At 37.7% G+C, this 24,957-nt stretch overlaps 1 protein-coding gene across 8 annotated transcripts in view; it reads right to left on the bottom strand.

Moving 5' to 3' along the window:
* LOC123524452 (hydroxymethylglutaryl-CoA synthase 1-like) overlaps positions 1-24,957 on the bottom strand; it is a 369,785-nt gene that overhangs the window by 162,761 nt on the left and 182,067 nt on the right. The window lies entirely within an intron of this gene.

The raw sequence follows: 24,957 nt of genomic DNA, 5'->3' as shown, positions 1-24,957 counted from the left end.
CAAAGGACAGGAACAACAAAGGGAAGAAAAGTCCTCAGAAAAAATATCAAAGTCCAAAGGACAGGAACAACACAGGGCAAAATTTAACCAAAAAGAAATAAACAATTCTTACAAGGTACAGATATGTCAAAATACACCTAAAAATTGGAGGTACGATCCATGTTGTACCACAGAAATTTATTTATTTTATTTTGTTGGGTTTAACGTCGCACCGACACAATTTTAGGTCATATGGCGACTTTCCAGCTTTAGTGGTGAAGGAAGACCCCAGGTGCCTCTCCGTGCATAATTTCATCACGAGCGGGCACCTGGGTAGAACCACTGACCTTCCGTAAGCCAGCTGGATGGCTTCCTCACGTGAAGAATTCTATGCCCCAAATGAGGTTTCGAACCTACATCGATGAGGGGCAAATGGTTTGAAGTCAACGACTCTAACCACTCAGCCACGGAGGCCCCTGTACCAGAGAAAAGTGGTCTCGGTTTTTCCTACGGCCAATAATAATAAAGTTACTTAATAAGCTATTTATAGTAATATAAAAGGGAAGTAACTGAAAAAAATTATTGTAAGTCAACAAAAGAAGGATCTGCCAAATAAAAACATTAGAGCACTGCAATTGACACAAATGCAAAGCAATATACAAAGTCATATGACCTTTGACCCCTATGTGTGACCTTAACCTTGAAGTGAGCCAATCAAATGCGCTCTGCACATTGTTTCGATGAGGTGAACAGGTTTCTTTGAAATCCTTCAAGGGGTTCAACAGTTACAGAGCAGAAGGGAAATTGCTTACTAACAGACATACAGACTGACAGACACCAAGGCGATAACAAAATATGTCCCTTCGGGCGTATAAAAAGGAATCAAGATCTTATGGTGATACAAGTTGTGTGCAAGTTTGGTTAAAATAAAATCATAAATGAAGCTGCTGTTATGCCGAAAAGGTCAAAACAGCTAATTTTGGCCCTTTCAGGGCCCGTAACTCTGGAACCCATAATGGGATCTGGCCGGTTCAAGAAAGGAACCAAGACCTTATGGTGACACAAGTTCTGTGCAAGTTTGATTAAATTCAAATCATAAATGAAGCTACTATTGTGCAGACAAGGTCAAAACAGCTAATTCTGGCCCTATCAGGGGCCATAACTCTGGAACCCATACAGGAATTGAACCATTTCAAGAAAGGAACCAACATCTTGGTTCCATACTAGTTGTGTGCAAGTTTGGTTAAAATCAAATCATAAATGAAACTGCTATTGTGCAGACAAGGTCAAAAAAGCTAATTTTTGCCCTTTCAGAGGCCGTAACTCTGGAACCCGTTAGGAAATCTGGTCAGTTCAAGAAAGGATCCGAGATCTTATGGTGACCCAAGTTTTGTGCAAGTTTGATTAAAATCAAATCATAAATGAAGCTGCTATGGTGCAGACAAGGTCAAAAAAGCTAATTTTGGCCCTTTCAGGGGCCATAACTCTGGAACACATAATGGGATCTGGTCGGTTCAAGAAAGGAACTGAGATCTTATGGTGACACAAGCTTTCTGCAAGTTTAATTAAATTCAAATCATAAATGACGCTGCTATTGTGCAGACAAGGTCAAAATAGCTAATTCTGGCCCTTTCAGGGGCCATACCTCTGGAACCCATGAAGGAATCTTGCCAGTTCAAGAAAGGAACCAAGATCTCACAGTGATACAAGTTGTGTGCAAGTTTGGTAAAAATCAAATCATAAATGAAGCTGCTATTGTGCAGACAAGGTCAAAATAGCTAATTCTGGCCCTTTCAGGGGCCATAACTCTGGAACCCATAAAGGAATCTGGAACAGACCTCAAAATCAATAGGGGTCATCTGCTGGTGATGACCAACCTCCCTATCAACTTTCATGACCCTAGGCCCAAGCATTCTTGAGTTATCATCCGGAAACGGATTGGTCTACATTCCGACTGACCGACAGACCGATATCTGCAAAACAATATACCCCTCCTTCTTCGAAGGGGGGCATAAAAAGGGGGATAAGTCATGAACTATTGATGCCAGAGTTATGACCCTTGTGCCATATGATGTGGGGGATGATGAGGAATAACTATCTTAAGTTTGAAGCAAATCCATCAAGTAATAACAAAGAGAAAGTGCATCAAAACTTTAACCAAGGTGAAGACACAGAAAGAGCTAAAAATGGAGATAATAAAAAGAATAAAATTGAATAAAGGGAGATAAGTAAAGCAAGGGACATATCACTAAGTGTAATTTTTGCCTCTATCATTTTGTGAATGAAATGCCATTAATACTTTTCAAGCAATGCTCCGGAACAAACCTTATTTTGTATTAAATAAAGGGAAATAATTCAAAAAGTAGGTAAAGTAGAGTTATGGTTCTTTGACACTGCACTTTCCCCTCAATGGCCTCTATCATTATATTAAGCAATTTATACTTTTCAAGTACTGCTCCGGACAAGCCTTATTTTGCATGATGGCAGATAATTCAAAAACTAGGTAAGGTAGAGTCATGATTCTTTGACACTTCACTCTTATAATTATGTGAAGTTTCAACAAGACCTCATAGACCACGAAATGCCCCCTTGATGCATTCAGTAATTGCACCGAGGACAAATTATTTGGTTACTGTACACAAAAGTTCTAATGTTCTGGGTCAATGTGTCCTTGACCTTTGACCTACTGACCTCAAGATCAATAGGGGTTATCTGCTGGTTATGGTCAACCTCCCTATTAAGTTTCTTGATCCAGTGCCCAAGCGTTCTCAAGTTATCTTCCGTAAAGGGTTTAACTGTTCTGGGTCACTGTGACATTTACCTTTGGCCTACTGACCTCAAAATCAATAGGGGCCATCTGCTGGTCATGACCAACCTCCCTACTAACTTTCATGATCCTAGGCCCAAGTGTTCTTGCTTTATCACCCGGAAACCGTTTAACTGTTCTGGGTCACTGTGACCTTGACCTTTGATCTACCAATCTCAAAATCTATAGGGGTCTTCTGCTGATCATGATCAACCTACCTATCAAGTTTCTTGATCCTAGGCCCAAGCGTTCTCAAGTTATCGTCTGGAAACAGTTTAACTGTTCCTGGTCACTGTGCCCTTGACCTTTGACCTACTGACCTCAAAATCAAAATCAAAATCATCTGCTGGTCATGACCAACCTCCCTATCATCTTTCCTGATCCTACGCCCAAGCGTTCTTGAGTTATCACATTGAAATAGTTTAACTGTTCCTGGTCACTGTGACCTTAGACTTTTGACCTACTGACCTCAAAATCAATAGGGGTCATCTGCTTGTCATGATCAACCTGCCTATCAACTTTCATGATCCTAGGCCCAAGCGTTCTTTTGAGTTATCATCTGGTCTACATTCCGACAGACCGACATCTGCAAAACAATATACCCCTCCTTCTTCGAAGGGGGGTATAATCAAATGCTTTTCAAGTTATACTCTGGACAAAAGTGTGATGAACGGATGGATGGAAGGACGGACGGATAAAGCCGCAACTATATGCTCGCCCTTTGGGGAGCATAAAAAAACAAGAAAGGTCAAGATCACAGTCAAGTGACCCTAATTACTTGGGTTCATCAGGTAATTATAATTAAACAGTCTAGGAAATATGATCAGATAATTATATTTTTCCTATATAACTCATATAAAAACTAAGTGACCCCGGGGGCCGGGCTTTAAATGGACCCTGGGTCATGATTTGAACAATCTTAGTAAGGACCAATACACAATGTCACATGTAAAATATCTAAGCTGTGTGCTTGTCAGTTTTAGGGAAGAACATTTTTTTATGTTTTTCCAATGAACTCTATGTAAATTAAAGGGATCACGGGGCCAATATTGGCCCTGGGATCATAACTTGAACAATCTTGGTAAAAGTCCACTAGACAATGCCACATACCAAATATCTAAGCTCAAGGTATTCAGGTTTCAGAGTATAAGATTTTTGAAATTTTCAATATTACTATATAGGGAAAATAAGCTCCGCCCCTGGTGGCCATATTTTTTTAACAAAACAGATTGGCAATTTTGGTAGAGGGCCACCTAAAGATCATTTCTACAAAATATTTTTGAAATCCAGCGAACAGTTTCTGACAAGAAGATTTTTAAAATTTTTCCTTTTGGTTGCCATGGTAACCACAGTTCTAAATAGATTTTAATCCAAAGATCATTCCTGTGAAGTTTGGTGTAAATCTACCCAGTATTTTTGAAGAAGTTTTTTTTTAGAAATTGTTGATGGACAGACGACGGACATCAAGCGGTCACAAAAGCTCACCTTGAGCCTTTGGCTCAGGTGAGTTAACAAGAGATCACAGAGTGATCTTGGCGCCCACCAATGTGCCATTTTTGAGTGTTCCAAATTTCAAGACTTATTGACTAGCTCAAGGTCAAATTTCATTTCCGTACACAACACTGTGCATATGGTCCAAATTCGAAAGCTGTAGCTTGAGAAATGTGAAAGTAGGTCACTAGGTCAATGTCAAGGTCAAAGTTTGTTTCGGTACACAATCCTATGCATGTGGTCTAAATTTGAAGCCTGTAGCTACAGAAATGTGAAAGTAGGTCACTAGGTCAATCTTAAGGTCAAAGTTCATTTCGGTACACAAAACTATGCAAGTGGTCCAAATTTGAAGGCTGTAGCTTGAGAAATGTAAAAGTAGGTCACTAGGTCAAAATCAAGGTCAAATTCTATTTCGGAATACAAAACTATGCATGTGGTCCAAATTTGAAGCCTGTACCTTCAAAAATGTGAAAGTAGGTCACTAGGTCAATGTAAAGGTCAAAATTCATTTCGGTACACAAAATTATGCATGTGGTCCAAATTTGAAGGGTATAGCTTGAGAAATGTAAAAGTAGGTCACTAGGTCAAAGTCAAGGTCAAATTTTATTTTGGAATACAAAACTATGCATGTGGTCCAAATTTGAAGCCTGTACCTTAAAATTGTGAAAGTAGGTCACTAGGTCAATGTAAAGGTCAAAGTTCATTTCGGTACACAAAACTATGCAAGTGGTCCAAATTTGAAGGCTGTAGCTTGAGAAATGTAAAAGTAGGTCACTAGGTCAAAATCAAGGTCAAATTTTATTTCGGAATACAAAACTATGCATGTGGTCCAAATTTGAAGCCTGTACCTTCAAAAATGTGAAAGTAGGTCACTAGGTCAACGTGAAGGCCAAAGTTTTTTTCGGTACACAAACCTATGCATGTGGTCCAAATTTGAAGGCTGTAGCTTGAGAAATGTGAAAGTAGGTCACTAGGTCAAAATCAATGTCAAATTTCATTTTGAAACACGGAACTATGCATATGGTCCAAATTTGATGCCTGTACCTTCAAAAATGTGAAAGTAGGTCACTAGGTCAAAATCAAGGTCAAAGGTTTTTCCAGTGCACAAAACTATGCATGTAGTCCAAATTTGAAGGCTTTAGCTACAGAAATGTGAAAGTAGGTCGCTTGGTCAAAATCAAGTTCAACTCATGTCAAGGTTCATCTTGCCACTCAAAAATATACATGTGGTCCAAATTTGAAGGCTGTAGCTACAGAAATGTGAAAGTAGGTCACTAGGTCAAAATCAAGGTCAACTCATGTCAAGGTTCATCTTGCCACTCAAAAATATACATGTGGTCCAAATTTGAATGTTGTAGTTATTGGCAACAACATTTTAAAAGCTTTTCCCTAAATATGTCTATATGAACCATGTGACCCCCGGGGCGGGGCCATTTTTGACCCTAGGGGGATAATTTGAACAAACTTGGTAAAGAACCACTAGATGATGCTACATTACAAGTATCAAAGCCTTAGGCTTTGTGGTTTGGACAAGAAGATTTTCAAAGTTTTTCCTTATATAAGTCTATGTAAACCATATGACCCCCAGGGCGGGGCCATATTTGACCCTAGGGGTATAATTTGAACAATCTTAGTAGAAGACTAATAGATGATGTCACATACAAAATATCAAAGCCCTAGGCCCTGAGGTTTTGGACAAGAGGTTATTCAAAGTTTTTCCCTATATAAGTCTATATAAACCATGTGACCCCCAGGGCGGGGCCATATTTGACCCCAGAGAAATAATTTGAATTATCTTGGTAGAAGACCACTAGATGATGCTTCAAACCAAATATCAAAGCCCTAGGCTCTGTGGTTTTGGACAAGAAGGTTTTCAAAGTTTTTCCCTATATAAATCTATGTAAAATATAGAAATAAACAAAGGGCCATAACTCACTCAAAAATTGTTGAACCAGTCTGATTTTCAGGGGGACACAACTAGGGTACCAACACATCATTCTGACAAAGTTTGGTCAAAATCCCCCCAGTAGTTTCTGAGGAGATGCGATAACGAGAAATTGTTAATGGACGGACGGACTGACGGAATGACGGACAGACGGACCACGGACGCAGAGTGATTTTAATAGCCCACCATCTGATGATGGTGGGCTAAAAAGTGTGAGGAGCTGAACACAATAAATTTCTTCACTATGGCCTATTTTGTGACATTAAGAAAGCACGGGTGGTAAACCCGCAATGCCCCTTGGAACACGCTTAAAATGGGTTGCGCGACTTCCAGTGCTGGTGTTGCGCATTAATATATACAATATCCAGATAGGTGGGTTTTTGTTTTTGTAAATAATGACACATTTACAAGTGTTTTCGAAAAATGGAAAATGCTAATCGACACAAAAATGAATAAAAATCATATGTGTGAAATACCAGCTTTTTAATTTAAGGATCAGCCCTGTTATCATGAAAACTCTGCTGGCTCGAACTGTCAAAAAAAAGTATGGAACCATGAAAAATGCAAATTTTCTAACTCTTGTGCCTTCTTTCTGGAAATGTGATGTTCTAATGATCAAACAGGTGTAAAACAGTCATGAATATTACATATACTTGAATAAAATGTAGCTCCTGGGGAAAAGATTGTCAAAAAATAATTGGGAATGGGGTTGTGCCCACGTAATGGAGATTATATAATCAAATTGTCCTTTTTACATCCCAATAGTTTTTACAATGTCCTTGTTTCCTTTTTATATTATTTTTATTTATTTAGTTTTTGGCAAGAAAACTCCTTTGTATCCTGAGTGGAAGTATTCATCAGCAAATGTGCAGTTATCGCTCTGCTGGGAGTACAAGTAAAGATCATTCATTGGAATGTTTTCAACACAGGCACTAAGTACTTGCTGTTCATATTGAGGTTAAACACATGTAACATTTGCCTAAAGGAATTTGACTTCAAATGTTCTTAATCGACATTAGAGCAGGAAACGTGATTTTAGATTTTGGGTTTAGCGCTGTTTTCAACGGTGTTTCAGTTAAGTTTGGAGGGACAGTTAACCTAGCCCGAGATTTGGTAACCTGTTTTCAGTATGTGCCAACTTCTCTACATAAATCAGAGTTGGAGGACAAATGATTTTAGACTCAATGTCTTCTATCATAGCAGAGACCATACGCCTCATCATCATCATCATCATATCCAGTGTTTATTTGTCAACTGCTGCGGGTGTCCCAGTAACTAGGGTAGGCAGCAGGTGGCTAGATTGTTTAACACCCAGTCTCCATGCTTCTCTGTCATGTGGGTCAAAGCTGTCAAGGTTGTAAGCCTTCAAGTCCCGCTTGACACATTCCAACCAGGTCTTTTTAGGTCTCTCACGTCCTTTGGAGTTTGGTATGGACATACTCAAGATTGAGTTGATGCATGAGGATGCACGAATGACATGGCAATACCACCTCAGGCGTCTGGTACGAATAGCCTCTGTCACCTCCTGTATCCCCAGCTTTGCGTACAGTGCTGCTATGGGTACGTCGTCATTGGGTTTGATGCCACAGATCCATCTAATCATTGACCTGTCGTTTCGACGGAGCTGCTGTAAATCTGGAGCAGAAGGCGACCATGTTTCACTACCATGCAGTAGGGCAGAACGGACACAGGCATTGAACACTTTTCCAGAGAACTGAACTCATAACCCTGCGATACGTAGATCTGCTATCTCCCTGATTCAAGCAAGAAGACATCTTAACTCCCTGAGGCCGATATCATAGCATACCTGCTGCGGCGAGATAAGAATTACCACCTGACGTCGGGGAAGATTATTTGATCTTATCATAATCATACTCGCATACAATCAATTGAAATCATGCAGGAAAACATTAATAACGTGGGAATAAATTAAAATAAACTTACATACCTTCGAATATTGAAACAAGAGGGCCATGAAGGCCCTGTATCGCTCACCTGACCTACAGACCTAAAGATCATTAAGATTAACATTCTGACCAAGTTTCATTAAGATATGGTCATAAATGTAGCCTCTAAAGTGTTAACTAGCTATTCCTTTGATTTGACCCCGTGACCTAGTTTTTGACCCGACATGACCCAGATTCGAACTTGACCTAAAGATCATCAAGTTTAACATTCTGACTAAGATTCATGAATATACAGTCATAAATGTGGCCTCTAGAGTGTTAACAAGGTTTTCCTTTGATATGACCTAGTGACCTAGTTTTTGACCCCAACTGACCCAGATTTAAACTTGACCTAAAGATCATCAAGATTAACATTCTGACAAAGTTTCATTAAGATATGGTCATAAATGTGGCCTCTAAAGTGTTAACTAGCTTTTCCTTTGATTTGACCTGGTGACCTAGTTTTTGACCCGACATGAGTCAGATTCAAACTTGCCCTTAAGATCATCAAGTTTAACATTCTAAGTTTCATGAAGATACAGTCATAAATATGGCCTCTACAGTGTTAACAAGCTTTTCCTTTGATCTTACCTAGTGACCTAGTTTTTGACCCCACCTGACCCAGATTTGAACTTGACCTTAAGATCATCAAGATTAACATTCTGACCAAGTTTCATTATGATATGGTCATAAATGTGGCCTCTACAGTGTAAACTAGCTTTTCCTTTGATTTGACCTGGTGACCTAGTTTTTGATCCTACATGACCCAGATTCAAACTGGACCTTAAGATCATCAAGATTAACATTCTGGTCAAGTTTCATTAAGATAGGGCCAAAATTGTGACCTCTAGAGTGTTAACTAGCTTTTCCTTTCATTTGACCTGGTGACCTAGCTTTTGACCCCAGATGACCCAATATCGAACTCGTCCAAGATTTTATTGAGGGTAACATTCTGACCAAGTTTCATTAAGATTGGGCCAAAAATGTGACCTCTACAGTGTTAACAAGCTTTTCCTTTGATTTGATCTGATGACCTAGTTTTTGACCCCAGATGACCCAATATCGAACTCGTCCAAGATTTTATTGAGGGTAAAATTCTGACCATTGGGCCAAAAATGTGACCTCTAGAGTGTTAACAAGCTTTTCCTTTGATTTGACCTGATGACCTAGTTTTTGACCCCAGATGACCGTATATCGAACTCGTCCAAGATTTATTGAGGGTAACACTCTGACCAAGTTTCATTAAGATTGGGCCAAAAATGTGACCTCTAGAGTGTTAACAAGCTTTTCCTTTGATTTGACCTGATGACCTAGTTTTTGATCCCAGATGACCCAATATCGAACTCGTCCAAGATTTTATTGAGGGTAACATTCTGACCAAGTTTCATTAAGATTGGGCCAAAAATGTGACCTCTAGAGTGTTAACAAGCTTTTCCTTTGATTTGATCTGATGACCTAGTTTTTGATCCCAGATGACCGTATATCGAACTCGTCCAAGATTTTATTGAGGGTAACATTCTGACCAAGTTTCATTAACATTGGGCCAAAAATGTGACCTCTAGAGTGTTAACAGTCAAATTGTTGACGACGGACGGACGGACAGACGACGGACACAGGGCAATCACTAAAGCTCACCTTTGAGCACTTTGTGCTCAGGTGAGCTAAAAAAAAAATTCAATTTTGTCCGTAACTTATATCCAAATAGATTGATATTTTCACTTCGAAATATTCACAGTTTTAACACACCTAATACGTTTAATAAATATCAGAACATTTCTGATTTTCTTACCTTTTTCAAATTTAAACATATTGAATTCCAGTAAATATAAAAACATTATCAACAAAGAATGTTTACATCAGCATTACTTGAAATTTATGTCCGTTTTTGTATGAATATAGACGATTTTTTTCTATAATTTATTTATGAACATGTACACGAGCGTTGTGTGATACGCGCTGAGAGCTTGTGTAAAGTACAGAGCAGTTGTTATATTTAATTAATTTTTGAAGAATTATTAAATTTACAAACATGGCATTTGCGTATATTAACACTCATTTTTTTGTATTTTATGAAGCATATTTTGTTGGGTTAATTTTATCCATTTGTATAGTTTGCGATGTACGTCTACGAATATTTCAATCTTTCAAAACTTAACATTTCCACGGGACTGATATGTCAGAATTAGAATGGTAATAAACATTTTCTTCATTTTCAAAATCATCACTTGCAGACAACATATTTGTACTCTTTAAAAGTCAAATAAAGTATGAATGAAACACAGCAGTTCGTCTTTTCTATTTCCTGTTCATGACCGCCTAATTACAAACATTTATTTGAACAGGGGAACTAATTATTAATTCAATTAATAATTAGAACATCTAAGAAATAATAGCCGGTGTGCAAATTAATTTTGCTTTTGTAAGGATCATCAAAAAATAACAAGTACATGACGCAATCAACATGATCTCGGTTCCGCGACTATATTCGTCAATCGCCGTCCTCGGGAGTCCTAATAACGCGCTTATAGTCGGATATCGATGCTACAGGGTTAGAAAATATAGCGCCTTTAGTCGCATTTCGGCCCCAAGGAGTTAAGTCTTTCAACAACAATAGTGTCCAGAAATGCAGAGAAACTTTACTAGCAGCATTCCTTCACCGTGGAATATTAGATTTGTGTAAATGCAGTCAGCAGTATTTGCTCAATGTTAGTCCAGAATTGCAATTGTTGCCCATTTGTTTGTCTGAAAATTGTCATATAATTATGCAAATGATATAGACAATGATAATGCATGTTTTCCTCATGACTATATTTCCATTTTAACCAGAGCTGCTTTTAAGAAAAGCGCATGTCTCCCACAACTGCCTAATTATCTAAATAGTAAGTCAGTCTTTATATATCGTTAACTCACTACAAATATACCTTTGAAGAGTAAAAAGGCTGATTTTCGGTTATTCAAGGGCTATAACTCCAAAGTGCCTGGGCCAATTTGGCTCATTATCTGACTTTCCCTTTTAGAAAGCATGCACATTCACCAAGCCAAAAGGACCCATATACTACTCAGAGCGCATGCACTTTGTTGGAGCCAAAAGGTACACTATACTACTAATAAAAAGTAGTATAGGGTACGTTTTGGCTCTAACAAAGCACATGCACTCTGGGTTTTTTTCGGTAATTCAAGGGTCATAATTCCAAAGTGCCTGGGCCGATTTGGCTAGTTATCGAACTTGGCCGAGGTCTTATGGTCAGACACATTTTGTTCAAGTTTGGTGAAGATCTGGTGAGAAATGTTTGACTTAAGAGTGCAGACAAGCTTTGTGACAGACAGACACACACACACACACACCCACAGACAGGAGTAAATCAATATGTCTCCCACACAACTCTGTGGTGGGAAATTGGGAAATATAATTACATTAACATTTCTAACATCCACTGTACCACTGGTACATACAATGATATAATACGTATGTTTCTTTTATAATCTCTGAAGGAATCCAAATCATGGTCCCATTCTTCTTGAAATAATTCAGGCAATTATTTCCATTGAAACTGTAGAGTTATATGCAAACTTTTCGTGCAGTCAAATATGTGACAGAAAGGTTTGACATGATGCAATTACGAGCAACTCCATTCCCGGGGCGCAACCCCATTTCCAATGATTTTTTGTCAATTTTGTCCTAGTAAGCAGAATTTGAAGCAAATAAATAATATTCATTACTTTATTACAGTCGGTTTATCATTAGAAGCATAAGATGTCCTAAGATTAGGTATATGAGGTCAAAAACTGCCATTTTTGTTGATTTCATACTTTTTTCACGCTTTGTGTATCCAGAGTTTTTGTAATAATAGAGCCAAATCATAAATTACAAACCAGATATTTTAAACATATGATATATTATCGTATTTGTGTCAAATAGCATTTTGCTTTTTTCGAGAAAAAATATTCTTGTCTCATGTTAAACAAAATCACAACTTCACATACCTCAATTTCGTCATTTTTTACGCGCAACACCAGCACTGGACATCGCGCAATTGGATTGCGTGTTTACCACCCATAGAAAGGGCCATAATTCTAGAAACAAGAGGGTCATGATGACCCTGAATCGCTCACCTGAGTAATAGAGCCACATGTTTAACATAGCACACTGATGCTAAAATATTAGAAAGTAGGTCAATAGGACACATTAATGGTCACTCAAGTCAGTTTTAAAATTGGTGTGCAAAACTGTATATGTCATCCAAATTCCAAGGCTGCATCTTAAAACAAGAGGGCCGAGATGGTACTATATCGCTCACCTGACTTTAATTGCTTGCTTGAACAAATTTCTTTGCTAAAGCTTCAAAAACAAAAAAACTATGTCACCGTGTCCAACGTATATGTCGCATTTACGGCGGGTGCGCTACATACATGGTATATTGTACTTTCCATTACCGGCATTTCCTGTTGATTTTGTCAACATTCTGTATGGTGAGGTAAGAAAAACTACTTATTTTCATTGAAGTTCAGCATGTTTATAGAAGCGATATATTCAGTACGAGCTGCAGATCATTCACGCTCCCCATGGTAATGTGATTTGGGGTAGTAATTCTCTAGTTTCTTCAAACATTCGAGTAAACTGACGTGTGAATTCGGTTTCGAACTCGGACGTTCACTTTCAGGTTCATTTTCTGTCTCTTAAAATCATTCTGTTGACTTTTCACTTGTTTAACGCGAGAATAGTATGTCAAGTTACAAATAAAAATATATATCATGGCGTAAATTCATGTTTTAGGGGAGGTTTTGCCAAAATTAGCAATGTACGCCCTATAAAACGGCGCGTCTACAGAAGTACGCCACATAAAAAGGCCGTTATCTTTAGCTTAAATGCAACAGTTACTGTCATTATTGTAAGGAATTTCCAGGGAGGATACCTTAACCCGACCACTGCGTACTATGATAAATTCCTTGTAAATAGTCTCTTTTAAAATAATAATTTTAATGTCGAATGTTATCAAATAAACTTGACTAATATATAAAGTCACTGTGTTTGTAGAGCTACATGTACAATTAGAATATTCAGTCAGTTGGCCATAAGCATTTACCTGGCACTTATTATGTTGGCCAATATTTTCGGGCGTTTACGTTAGCTTATGAAAGAATCGTATCCTGAAAATAGTAACATATGTAGAAAACACAAATTACACGATGGCGTAGTAGTGTCTACGCTCGATACCACGGGTTCGAAATTACCGGCGTGCACCATTATATTTTGATTCAGTACAACGTTATGTTATCGGCATTGATTTTATTCTTATATTATTTCACGTACATGTAACATTTTTTACGAATTTTAATTGTTTTCTATTGTAGATTTGAGCCGCGCCATGAAAACCAACATATTGGCTTTGCGACCAGCATGGATACAGACCAGCCTGCGTGTGCATGCATCCGGATACGCAAGCTGGTCTGGATCCATGCTAGTCGCAAAGGCACTTTGTTGGTTTTCTCATTGCGCGGCTCATTTTATTTTCTGGAAACACATACGACATGAAATCTGTCTTTCTTTGTTTTCTAAGATACTTCAAAAGAAAATTCGACAATTCCTTCTACGGTTATCTTGAATACAAGTGTTTTTCATTCAGGAAATGAACAAGAAATGATGATTATTAGTTTGATCAGATAAGAAGGGGAGAATGTTGAATGTGCCAATGGATGGTGTAGACGTCATTTGCAAATACTTTAAACGCTCCATTTTTCAATTACACGTCTTGGAAAGCGCAAGCATTGTAAACAAAAGGACAACGCAACTGTGTTTTAAATACCGATTTGGACCACTATAAGTAATTTTTGACGTATTAAACACTTGACGTGTTCTGACAGTTCGTTATTTTGTAGATATATCGACATAAGATATATTATGAAATTCAGCATTTTGAGTTATGTGAATTCAGAAATACGAAAAGGTTAAATGCCATGTAGTTTTATAATGCTATACCATACTGTAAGGTAAGGGTGTACCTCGCACAGTGTACCCCGCATACTGCCACAACCTACCCCAGATTCGGGGTAAGTTGTGATGTTTGACAGGCCATGTTTACACTAGCAGTATTCTTAAACTAAAGACTGTATCCGCTATTGTTACATCTCATTTTTTTAACAGAAATATTATTTCATGTAAACATGGTCTTAATGTACTGATAAACTGAAACAGCGCTCGAGAACAAGGCAAAATATGAAAAATGGCATATTCAACCTGAAATCGTTCTCCCTTATACCCCAGTCACACATACGGCGCCGATAGCTACGTCTAGCCACGGATAGAAACGGCTCAGGTACAGATCGATACGGATTACTACGTTTCTATCCGTGGCTAGACGTAGCTATCCGCCAGTATGTGTGACTGGGGTATTATGAGAATTTTCCTTCTTGTTAAGTCTGCAGATAAAATTTGAAAAAAAGATATGGTCAGATATAGGCAACAAATTTTTTTTTTAAAATGCGAAATTAGGAGTGAGAAAGGTTTTGTCCGCACTGCTACCTGTAAATGTGACATTATGTTACTTGTGAAATACATTTACAGTTTTTAATTCGTTTTAGGTTCAGACACCGAAGATAAATTTACGAAAATATAATTTTTTATGGAATAATTATGATTCCCAGGTATTAACAAAATGCGATAACTGTGGCCTTTATTTACTAATACCGGATTAACCCATAACAATGAAATAGGGAATCAAGTGGACACATTATATGACAAATATCTTATATCGCAAATCCAATGCAAGTAGCGGCGTGGTCTAGTGGTTAACACGTATGATTTGTAAGATTATGGTGCTGGTTCGAATACAGGATGAGCTACTTTTTATATCATGATTTTCTCGTGCAGTTTTACTGAGTATTTATTGATATTCTTCAGAGGATCTCTTATTAGAATAGACATTGAATCTATAAACATTGCAATAATAATTAAACAAATACATAAATAACAAGAGGACCATGATGGTCCTGAATCGCTCACCTGCCCCCACATGAACTGAGTATGACGTCGTTTTTTCTATTATTTGACATAGTGACCTAGTTTTTGAGATCATGTGACCTACTTCTGAACTTGATCTTGATATCATCAAGATAATAATTCTGACCAATTTTCATGAAGATCCATTGAAAAATATGGCCTCTAGAGAGGTCACAAGGTTTTTCTATAATTTGACATAATAACCTAGTTTTTGAAGGCATGTGACCCAGTTTTGTATTTGACCTAGATATCATCAAGGTGAACATTCTCACCAATTTTCATGAAGATCTCATGAAAAATATGGCCTCCAGAGAGGTCACAAGGTTTTTCTATTTTAGATGTACTGGCCTAGTTTTGACCGAATGTGACCCAGTTTCGAACTTAGTGACCTAGTTTTTGACCGCAGTTGACCCGGTTTCAAACTTGACCTAGATATCATCAAGATAAACATTCAGACCAACTTTCATACAGATCCCATGAAAACTATGGCCTAGAGTGGTCACAAGGTTTTTCTATTATTTGACCTACTGACCTAGTTTTTGATCGCATGTGACCCAGTTTCAAACTTGACCTAGATATTATCAAGATGAACATTCTGACCATTTTTCATGCAGATCCCATGAAAAATATGGCCTCTACAGAGGTCACAAGGTTTTTCTATTATTTGACTTACTGACCTTGTTTTTGACCGCATGTAACCCAGTTTCGAACTTAACCTGTATATCATCAAGATGAACATCCTGAACAATTTTCATACAGATCCCATAAAAAATATGACCTCCAGAGAGGTCACAAGGTTTTTCTATTATTTAACCTAATGACCTAGTTTTGAACTGCAAGTGACCCAGTTTCAAACTCGACTTAGACATCATCAAGGTGAACATTCTGACCAATTTTCATGAAGATCCATTGAAAAATATGGCTTCTAGGGAGGTCACAAGAATTTTCTATTTTTAGACCTACTGACCTAGTTTTGGACCGCAGTTGACCCAATTTCGAACTTGACCTAGATATCATCAAGATGAACATTCTGACCAATTTTCATGCAGATCCAATGAAAAATACAGCCTCTACAGAGGTCACAAGGTTTTTCTATTATTTGACCTACTGGCCTAGTTTTGGATCGGACGTGACCCAGTTTCAAATTTGACCTAAACATTATCAAGATGAACATTCTGACCAATTTTCATGCAGATCCCATGAAAAATATGGCCTCTAGAGAGGTCACAAGGATTTTCTATTATTTGACCTACTGACCTAGTTTTGACCGCAGTTGACCCAGTTTCGAACTTGACCTAGATATCATCAAGGTGAACATTCTGATCAATTTTCATGCAGATCCAATGAAAAATACGGCCTCTACAGAGGTCACAAGGTTTTTCTATTATTTGACCTACTGACCTAGTTTTGGACCGGATGTGACCCAGTTTTGAACTCGACCTAGATATCATCAAGATAAACATTCTGACCAATTTTCAGGCAGATCCCATGAAAAATATGACCTCCAGAGAGGTCACAAGGATTTTCTGTTATTTGACCTACTGACCTAGTTTTTGATGGCACGTGACCCAGTTTCGAACTTGACCTAGATATCATCAAGGTGAACATTCAGACCAACTTTCATGAAGATCTTGTGAAAAATATGGCCTCTAGAGAGGTCACAAGGTTTTTCTATTTTTAGACCTACTGACCTAGTTTTTGATGGCACGTGACCCAGTTTCAAACTTGACCTAGATATCATCAAGGTGAACATTCTGACCAACTTTCATAAAGATCCCATTAAAAATGTGACCTCTAGAGTGGTCACAAGCAAAAGTTTACGGATGGACGCACGCATGGATGGACGACGGATGCAACACGATCACAAAAGCTCACCTTGTCACTTTGTGACAGGTGAGCTAAAAATAATGAAAGAAAAGATACAAAAGACGATATAAACCAAAACCTCTAAAATAGAATAAGTAAAAATCATTTAAAAAGGAAGGGCTCGAACTAGTGATGGGCCGACAATCGGCGACAATAGAATAATCGTCGGCGTTGCATTCATGAGCGCGATCGCCGACATCACTTTTCCCTGACCAATTAATTACTTTTCACCCTAACGGATAATTTAGTTTTTTCTGACCTTTTTCTTTCTGGTATTTACGGTTCTTTGGGACAATTACGCCAAGGGAAATTACTCTGCGTAAAAATGGCTTCCTCCAAAGTGTCAAAAGAAATTGATGTCATCTGTGATCACCCAAATTTTGGGAGATATATGACTTTTACAAAATTAAGCCGGGAAAACCATCAGCCTAAACTCTTGACATTAGTATGGCAGTATGCATAGCATAACGTAAGACTTATGCAAGCATATTAGCAAAAGTATTTTCAATTTTTGATTTTGAGGGATTGAAATCATTCCAGTCGTTAACTAAGAATTAATAAATCGTTAATACTTTTTTTGCTCCAAATTTTAATTTAATAACATAATATCACTGGATAAGTCCCTGGTGAAATTAAGACAGTACCTGATTTGAAGGTTACTATCTTCACAATTTTTTTACTTTTATGCTGTTAACTTACTCATATTTATGAAGGGATACAATAGAAATAGGATATTTGATGTCTGTGAGGTTCATTGACATAAAACATTCATTGTGAGGTGAACTTATAGATATGCAACTAGAGTTAACCGATTATCCGATTATATCCGATTACTCGAATCGGTTGGCTTGTCTGATTATGCCGATTAATCGGTTGGCAAATCTAACCGATTTGCCCATCACTAGCTTGAACCTGCACCGTACAAACATAAAAAAACACACTATCCACTAGACTACAAATCTGTTATGGAATAACGGATCGTATTTAGACTTAAGAATTCTACAATATATACAAATTAACACCACATCGGATAACACACCTGCTTTACCTGTTTTTGGATTTTACCAAGTACCGTTAAAATTAAATGATCGCAATCCATTAATAAAAACTTTAACGGGCAATTCTATACTGTACTGTTTATACAAAACGAGCATGTTTATTTTATCTTTCGAATGATTAATATTACCATTATTACATTATGTAATTCCAAAACCGTTTATAAATGTTAAAAAATGAAAATAAAATGAAAGAATAGATGCAAGTGAAGACATTTGTAATCAGTTACTATAAATATAACAGCCTTTTTATGTGACGTACTTCTGTAGACGCGCCGTTTTATAGGGCATACATTGCTAATTTTGGCATAAAGCTCCCCTAAAACATGAATTTACGCCATGATATATATTTTCATTTGTAACTTGATATACCATTCTCACGTTAAACAGGTGAAAGGTCAACAGAATGATTTTAAGAGAAAGAAAATGAACCTGAAAGTGAACATCCGACATCACACGTCAGTTTACTCGAATGTTTGAAGAAACTAGAGAATTACTGCCCCAAATCACATTACCATGGGGAGCGTGAATGATCTGCAGCTCGTACTGAATATATCGCTTCTATAGACACGTTGAATTTCAATGAAAATAAGTAGTTTTTCTTACCTCACCATATAGAATGTTGACAAAATCAACAGGAAATGCCGGTAATGGAACGTACAATATACCATGTATGTAGCGTATCCGCTGTAAATGTGACGTATACGTTGGACAAGGTGCATGTGAGAAGGTCATGGTAAAGATTCTTCAAGATAAGTACTGAAGTCTGTTAAAACATTATAAAGGTGGTCCAAATCTCTTTGCTGTAGCTTCAAAAACAAGAAAGTAGGTCAGGGTTAATAATATTTAAGATGAGTATTGAAATCTCCATCAAAACTTCTACATGTGGTCCAAATTTCAAAAACAAAAAAGTAGGTCAGTTGGTCATGATTAAGACTATTCAAGATGAGTATTGAAATCTGTATCAAACATTATACATGTGGTCCAAATCGTTTTGCTGTAGCTTCAAAAACAAGAAAGTAGGTCAGTAGGTCAGGGCTAAGAAATTAAAGATAAGAACTGAAATCTTTTCCGAAAGTTATTGACGTGGTCCAAATTTCTATGCTGTTAAGATCAGTGTGCAAAACTGTATAAGTCATCCCAATTTCAAGGCTGTATCTTAAAAAAACAAGAAAGTATAGATCACAGTCAAGTGACCCCTAATTACTCGGGGTCAACAGGTAATTATAATTAAACAGTCTAGGAAATATGATCAGTTAATTTTTGAAGTATTTTTTCCTATATAACTCATATACAAGTGACCCCCGGGCCGGGGCCTCTTTTCACCCAAGGGACATAATTTGAACAATCTTGTTAGAGATCCACTAGGCAATGCTACATACCAAATATCAAAGGCTTAAGCCTTGAACTTTCAGACAAGAAGATTTCTAAATTATTTTCCTATACACGTCTATGTAAAACTTGGGGCCCCCGGGACAGGGCCTCTTTCACCCCAGGAGCATAATTCGAACAATTATGGTAGAGGACCTCTAGGCAATGCAAGATAACAAATATCAAAAGCCTAGGCTTGCAGTTTCAGGCAAGGAGATTTTTAAAGTTTTTTCCTATATAAGTCTATGTAAAACTTGGGACCCCCTGGGTGGGGCCTCTTTTCATCTCAGGGTCATAATTTGAATCTTGGTAAAGGACCACTAGGCAATGCTATATACCAAATATCAAAAGTCTAGGCCTTACAGTTTCAGACAAACAGATTTTTAAAGTTTTTCCTATATAAGTATATGGGCCTCTTTTCGCCCTAGGGGTATAATTTAAACAATCTTAGAAGATGACCACAAGCTAATGCTACATACCAAATATTGAAGGCCTAGGTCTTATCGTTTCAGATAAAAAGATTTTTAAAGTTTTTTCCTACATAAGTTTATATAAACCATGTGACCCCCGGGGCTGGGCCATATTTGACCCTAGGGGGATAATTTGAACAATCTTGGTAGAGGACATTATATGATGATACATACAAAATATCAAAGTCATAGGCCCTGTGGTTTTGGACAAGAAGATTTTTAAAGTTTTTCCTTTCGGTTGCCATGGAATTCCATTTTTCTAACAAGCAAATTCGATGAATTGGTATCCCCCACCGAAAGGGTTTGTGGTGAGGAATGGCAAAAAGATATATCCGGCAAAAAGTTAAGGATGTTAATAAGAAGCAAATAATTTCATTAGTCAAAATCAATTTAACAGAAAACAAATGTTTAATTAAAGAGTACATAATAAATGTATGATACTTTGATCCTGACTAAAGAATTTATTTTGAATGGGATATGCTTACTGTAATAAGCTTAGCTTTTAAAATTAAATGCAGTTAATTGAAATGTGAGCTTGAAGTTTAACTGGAACGAAATGTTGTCTTTGAGTGGTTTGGCACCAGGTGTTGCTGTTTAACATGTACATTTGAACTTAAAAGAGCAGATGTCCTTGAGAGAACACAGGTAAGATATCTTGAACATGGCTGAGGGGCAAGGTTTGTGCAGTCAAAACTTAACACGTAATGTTGAAGGTTTGAACATTTAAAAAAAAAAAAAAAAGGAATGGAAATATATATATATATAGATATATGTATATATTTATTTTTTTAGGGGGTGGGTGTGCAGGGGAACGGGAGAGGAAACAAAATTTCACATGTTGATTATAAATATTGATTGAAAATTATAAATGAAAAAAAAAAAAAAAAAATGAAGTTGGGGGGAAAGTGGGGGGGGGGGGGGGGGGGGGAGGATACATGATCAGTGGTGGGCATGACTGGGTGGAGAAGTAAGGTGGGGGAATGGTACAACTTGGAAGGTTTGAAAAAAATCTAAAATAAGAAATGAAAAAAAATTAAAAAAAATTTGGAGGGGGGGGGGGGGGGGTTGGGAGGGGCAGGGTGTGTGACCAAGGCATGTGGGTGACCAGGTGTGGGTGCGCAACTTCACATGTTTATAATAAATGTTCACAGAAAAGAATGAAAGAAATTTAATGAAATTCTGCCAAATGGTAAGTTTGTTATGTACAAATATGTGGATTTTTAGACAATTAAAGGGCAATAACGCTAAAGTTACAAAAGAAATCCATACAAAATTGTCTGTGCACAACCACATTATAGTGCTCTAAATTCTGTTAAAGTTTCATAATTCTAGGTCAAATATATCAAAAGTTATGATGCAGAAATTGCCATATCTATAGATCTATAGTACCCTATATAGTTAACACTAGAAACTTCTAAGGGCCATAACTCTGGTGTTACTTGGGCAATCTGTCTGAAACTTGATGGGTCCCGTAACCTTACAGTGGTGAACACGTATATGAAGTTTGTTTGTGTGTGTGTGGGGGGGGGGGGGGGGGGGGGGGGGGGGGGGGGGGGGGAGGTATGTGATCAAGGTAAGGGGGTGACCAGGTGTGGGTACACAACTTCACATGTTTACAATAAATGTTCATGGAAAAGAATGAAAGAAATTTAATGAAATTCTACCAAATGGTAAGTTTGTTATGTATAAATATGTGGATTTTTATACAATTAAAGGGCAATAACTCTTAATTTACAAACAAATCCGAATGAAATTGTGTGTACACAACCACATTATGGTGATCTAAATTCTGTCTAAGTTTCATAGTTCTAGGTCAAATATATCAAAAGTTATGATGCAGAAATTGCCATATTTATAGTACCCTATATAGTTAACACTAGAAAGTTCTAAGGGCCATAACTCTGGTGTTACGGAAGGATGGACGGACGGAAAGACGGATGGAAGGACGGACGGACGGACAACGCCAAAACTATATCCCTCTGACTTTTGTCGGGGGATAACAATTCTTGAAGAAGACTGTCCAAGGAACATCCCTGTGAAGTTCCATCAAAATTGGCCAGGTGGTTTAGGAGGAGATGCTATTTATGTGGATGGACGCCCGACGGACGACAGACGGACGCTGGACGGTGAGTGATCACAATAGCTTATCCTGAGCCTTTGGCTCAGGTGAGCTTAAAACTAGAAAGTAGGTCAAGGTCACAGTCATGTGACCCCTAATCGCTTGTGGCCATCAGGTAATTATAATTAAACAGTCTAGGAAATATAATCGGATAATTTTTTAAGTATTTATTCCTGTATAACTCATATAACAAGTGACACCCAGGGTCAGGCCTCTTTTCATCCCAGGGGCATAATTTGAACAATCTTGTTAGAGATCCACTAAGCAATGCTACATACCAAGTATCTGATGCCTTGGCCTTGAACTTTCAGACAAGAAAAATTTTTTCTCCCTATATAAGTCTATGTTTAATTTGGGACCCCTAGGGCAGGGCCACTTTTCACCCCAGGGGCATAATTTGAATAATTTTGGTAGAGAACCACAGGGCAATGCAGCATACCAAATATCAAAAGCCTAGGCCTTGCAGTTTCAGGCAAGAAGATTTTTATGTTTTTTCCTATATAAGTCTATGTAAAACTTGGGATCCCCCGGGCAGGGCCTTTTTTCACCCCAGGGTTATAATTTGAACAATTTTGGTAGAGGACCACAAGGCAATGCTACATACCAAATATCAAAGGACTAGGTCTTGTGGTTTTAGACAAGAAGATTTTTAAAGTTTTTTCCTATACAAGTCTATGTAAAACTTGTCACCCCTGGGGCAGGGCCTCTTTTCACCTCAGGAGCATGATTTGAACAAACTTCATAGAGGACCATTTAACGATGTCACACGCCAAATATCAAGGCTCTATCCCTTGCGGACAAGAAGATTTTTTCCTTTCAGTTGCCATGGCAACCAGAGTTCTGCATGGAATTCAATTCTTTGAACAATTTTGAAAGGGGGACACCCAAGGATCATTCCTGTGAAGTTTGGTGTAATTCTGCCCAGTGGTTTTCAAGAAGATTTTTTTAGAAACTGTTGACGGACGCACTACGCATGATGGACGATGGATATTGAGTGGTCACAAAATCTCACCATCAGCCTTTGGCTCAGGTGAGCTAAAAAGTAGCCACAGAAAAAGGTTTATTACTTATGGTCATCTTCACATCAAGGTTCTTCATCATTCTGTGAAACTTTCAAGCATACCCTTTCAATAGTGTTTGATGAGTTGGACACACAAGATTTTTCTGTATATTCTATACACCAAAACTATCAAAGGGCCATAACTGTGGTAAAAATTCTCACAGTAAAAGTTCTTTCCTTTATGGAGATTTGCTGAAACTTTGAGGCAAATCTGGCCAATAGTGTGGGAGGAGTTGAAGACACATCTACTCTGCATCATCCTATGAAGTTTCAACTATCTGGGTCAAGTGGTTCTCATGTTATTGATCGAAAACAGTTTTCCATGTTCAGGCCCCTGTGACCTTGACCTTAAATTGAGTGACCCCAAATAACAATAGGAGTCATCTACTCTGTAAGCCTATCACTCTATGAAGTTGAAGGTTCTAGGTCAAATGGTTCTCAAATTATTGATCGCAATTGAAGTGTGATGGACGGGTGGATAGGCCATGTGACATTGACCTTTAATCGAGTGCCCCATAATGAATAAGGGTCATCTACTCATTCTATGTATCAGGATACGAGTTATGACCCAGGGAAGTGCCTACGCTTTTAGTATCTTGAACAATGAAATGGGTCCAATCACTAAGGTGACTATGTCTTAGACTAGCTGACAAACGAAAGAGAATGTCCTTTGTTAAAACATATAGCTGGTGAGACCAAATATCTCATACATAAATTTTCCTATGGCTACCTTGCCTAAATGATTCGTGTACCAATGATTCGTAAAAGATTCCAATTATGAGCTAGTTAATTTCAGGATCAGGCAAAAATCACTTAATACAACTATCAACCTTCAGCTCAAAATCAGCTCAAACTCCAATAGGCTGGAGATACTATACTTGACAGGTCTTTGTGTCTAATTCCCATCAGACAATGTCTTTGAACAACAATGTATGAGTCCTATCGCATAGATGCTCAGCCAATGTACTCTTAATTAAAGCTGCAACTCTATGTGTTTGCCCTGAATCCTGGATGCGCAGCGCCTATATGCTATCACATGTAGCATTCAACTACCATATAGGTATAACCCCAATGCCTTGGCTGTACTTCCCGATGCTCAGCCTATATATGCTATCGTTTATAGCATTCAACTACCCTTAAGGTAAAGCTCCTATGCGCTGGCCTTATAGCTCAAAACCTTGTTGAAATTCTGCAACTCTTCTTTAGTCTATGCATATCAAAAACGTCTTCTTTTTAATAACTGATCTGCCCTGACAGTGTAGTTGCAATAACTTCCTTATCAAGGTACTGGGATAAATTATTAGTTGAATCCTCGATGTGTCTTCTTCAACTGCTGGATACAGAATATTCTCTCTGTCACCCATCTACCTATTTATACCTTAGCAGACGTGAGCTTTGATCGGTGCTATTTATAGAACTTGCATCTGATTGGTCCAAATTCGTACATAGTATTTTACAAAGAGTACTTGTTTTAACAAATACCGTGTAAGTACTTTTTTCTGCGGGAACTTTATTTCTGCATTTTCTGCGGAAGACAATAAGACCGCGGATTTAAAATCCGCAGAAAATTTTGTCCTGATATGCCGTGATACCACGATACAAGCCGCCATTATAATCTGGTTAAGTATAAGACAATGTCTGATAGCGTTATCGGCTTTTGTCCCACATGTAGCCGAATGCCGATGAAGCAAGCTGAAAATTTAGTAGTAACGGTAATATAATAGAACCGTTTTGTTTATTGTTTTGCTGTTTAATAAACCATAATAAAAAAAAATCGAATTTGTTTTGATTTTCTTTCACCATCAATTTTCTTTAATTATGTGACAAACACAATCCATTGTATCCTTTGTGT

Source organism: Mercenaria mercenaria, chromosome 3, assembly GCF_021730395.1.
Source record: "Mercenaria mercenaria strain notata chromosome 3, MADL_Memer_1, whole genome shotgun sequence".
In the NCBI taxonomy this organism is placed as follows: Eukaryota; Metazoa; Mollusca; class Bivalvia; order Venerida; family Veneridae; genus Mercenaria; species Mercenaria mercenaria.
This window is presented reverse-complemented; position numbering and strand designations above follow the sequence as displayed.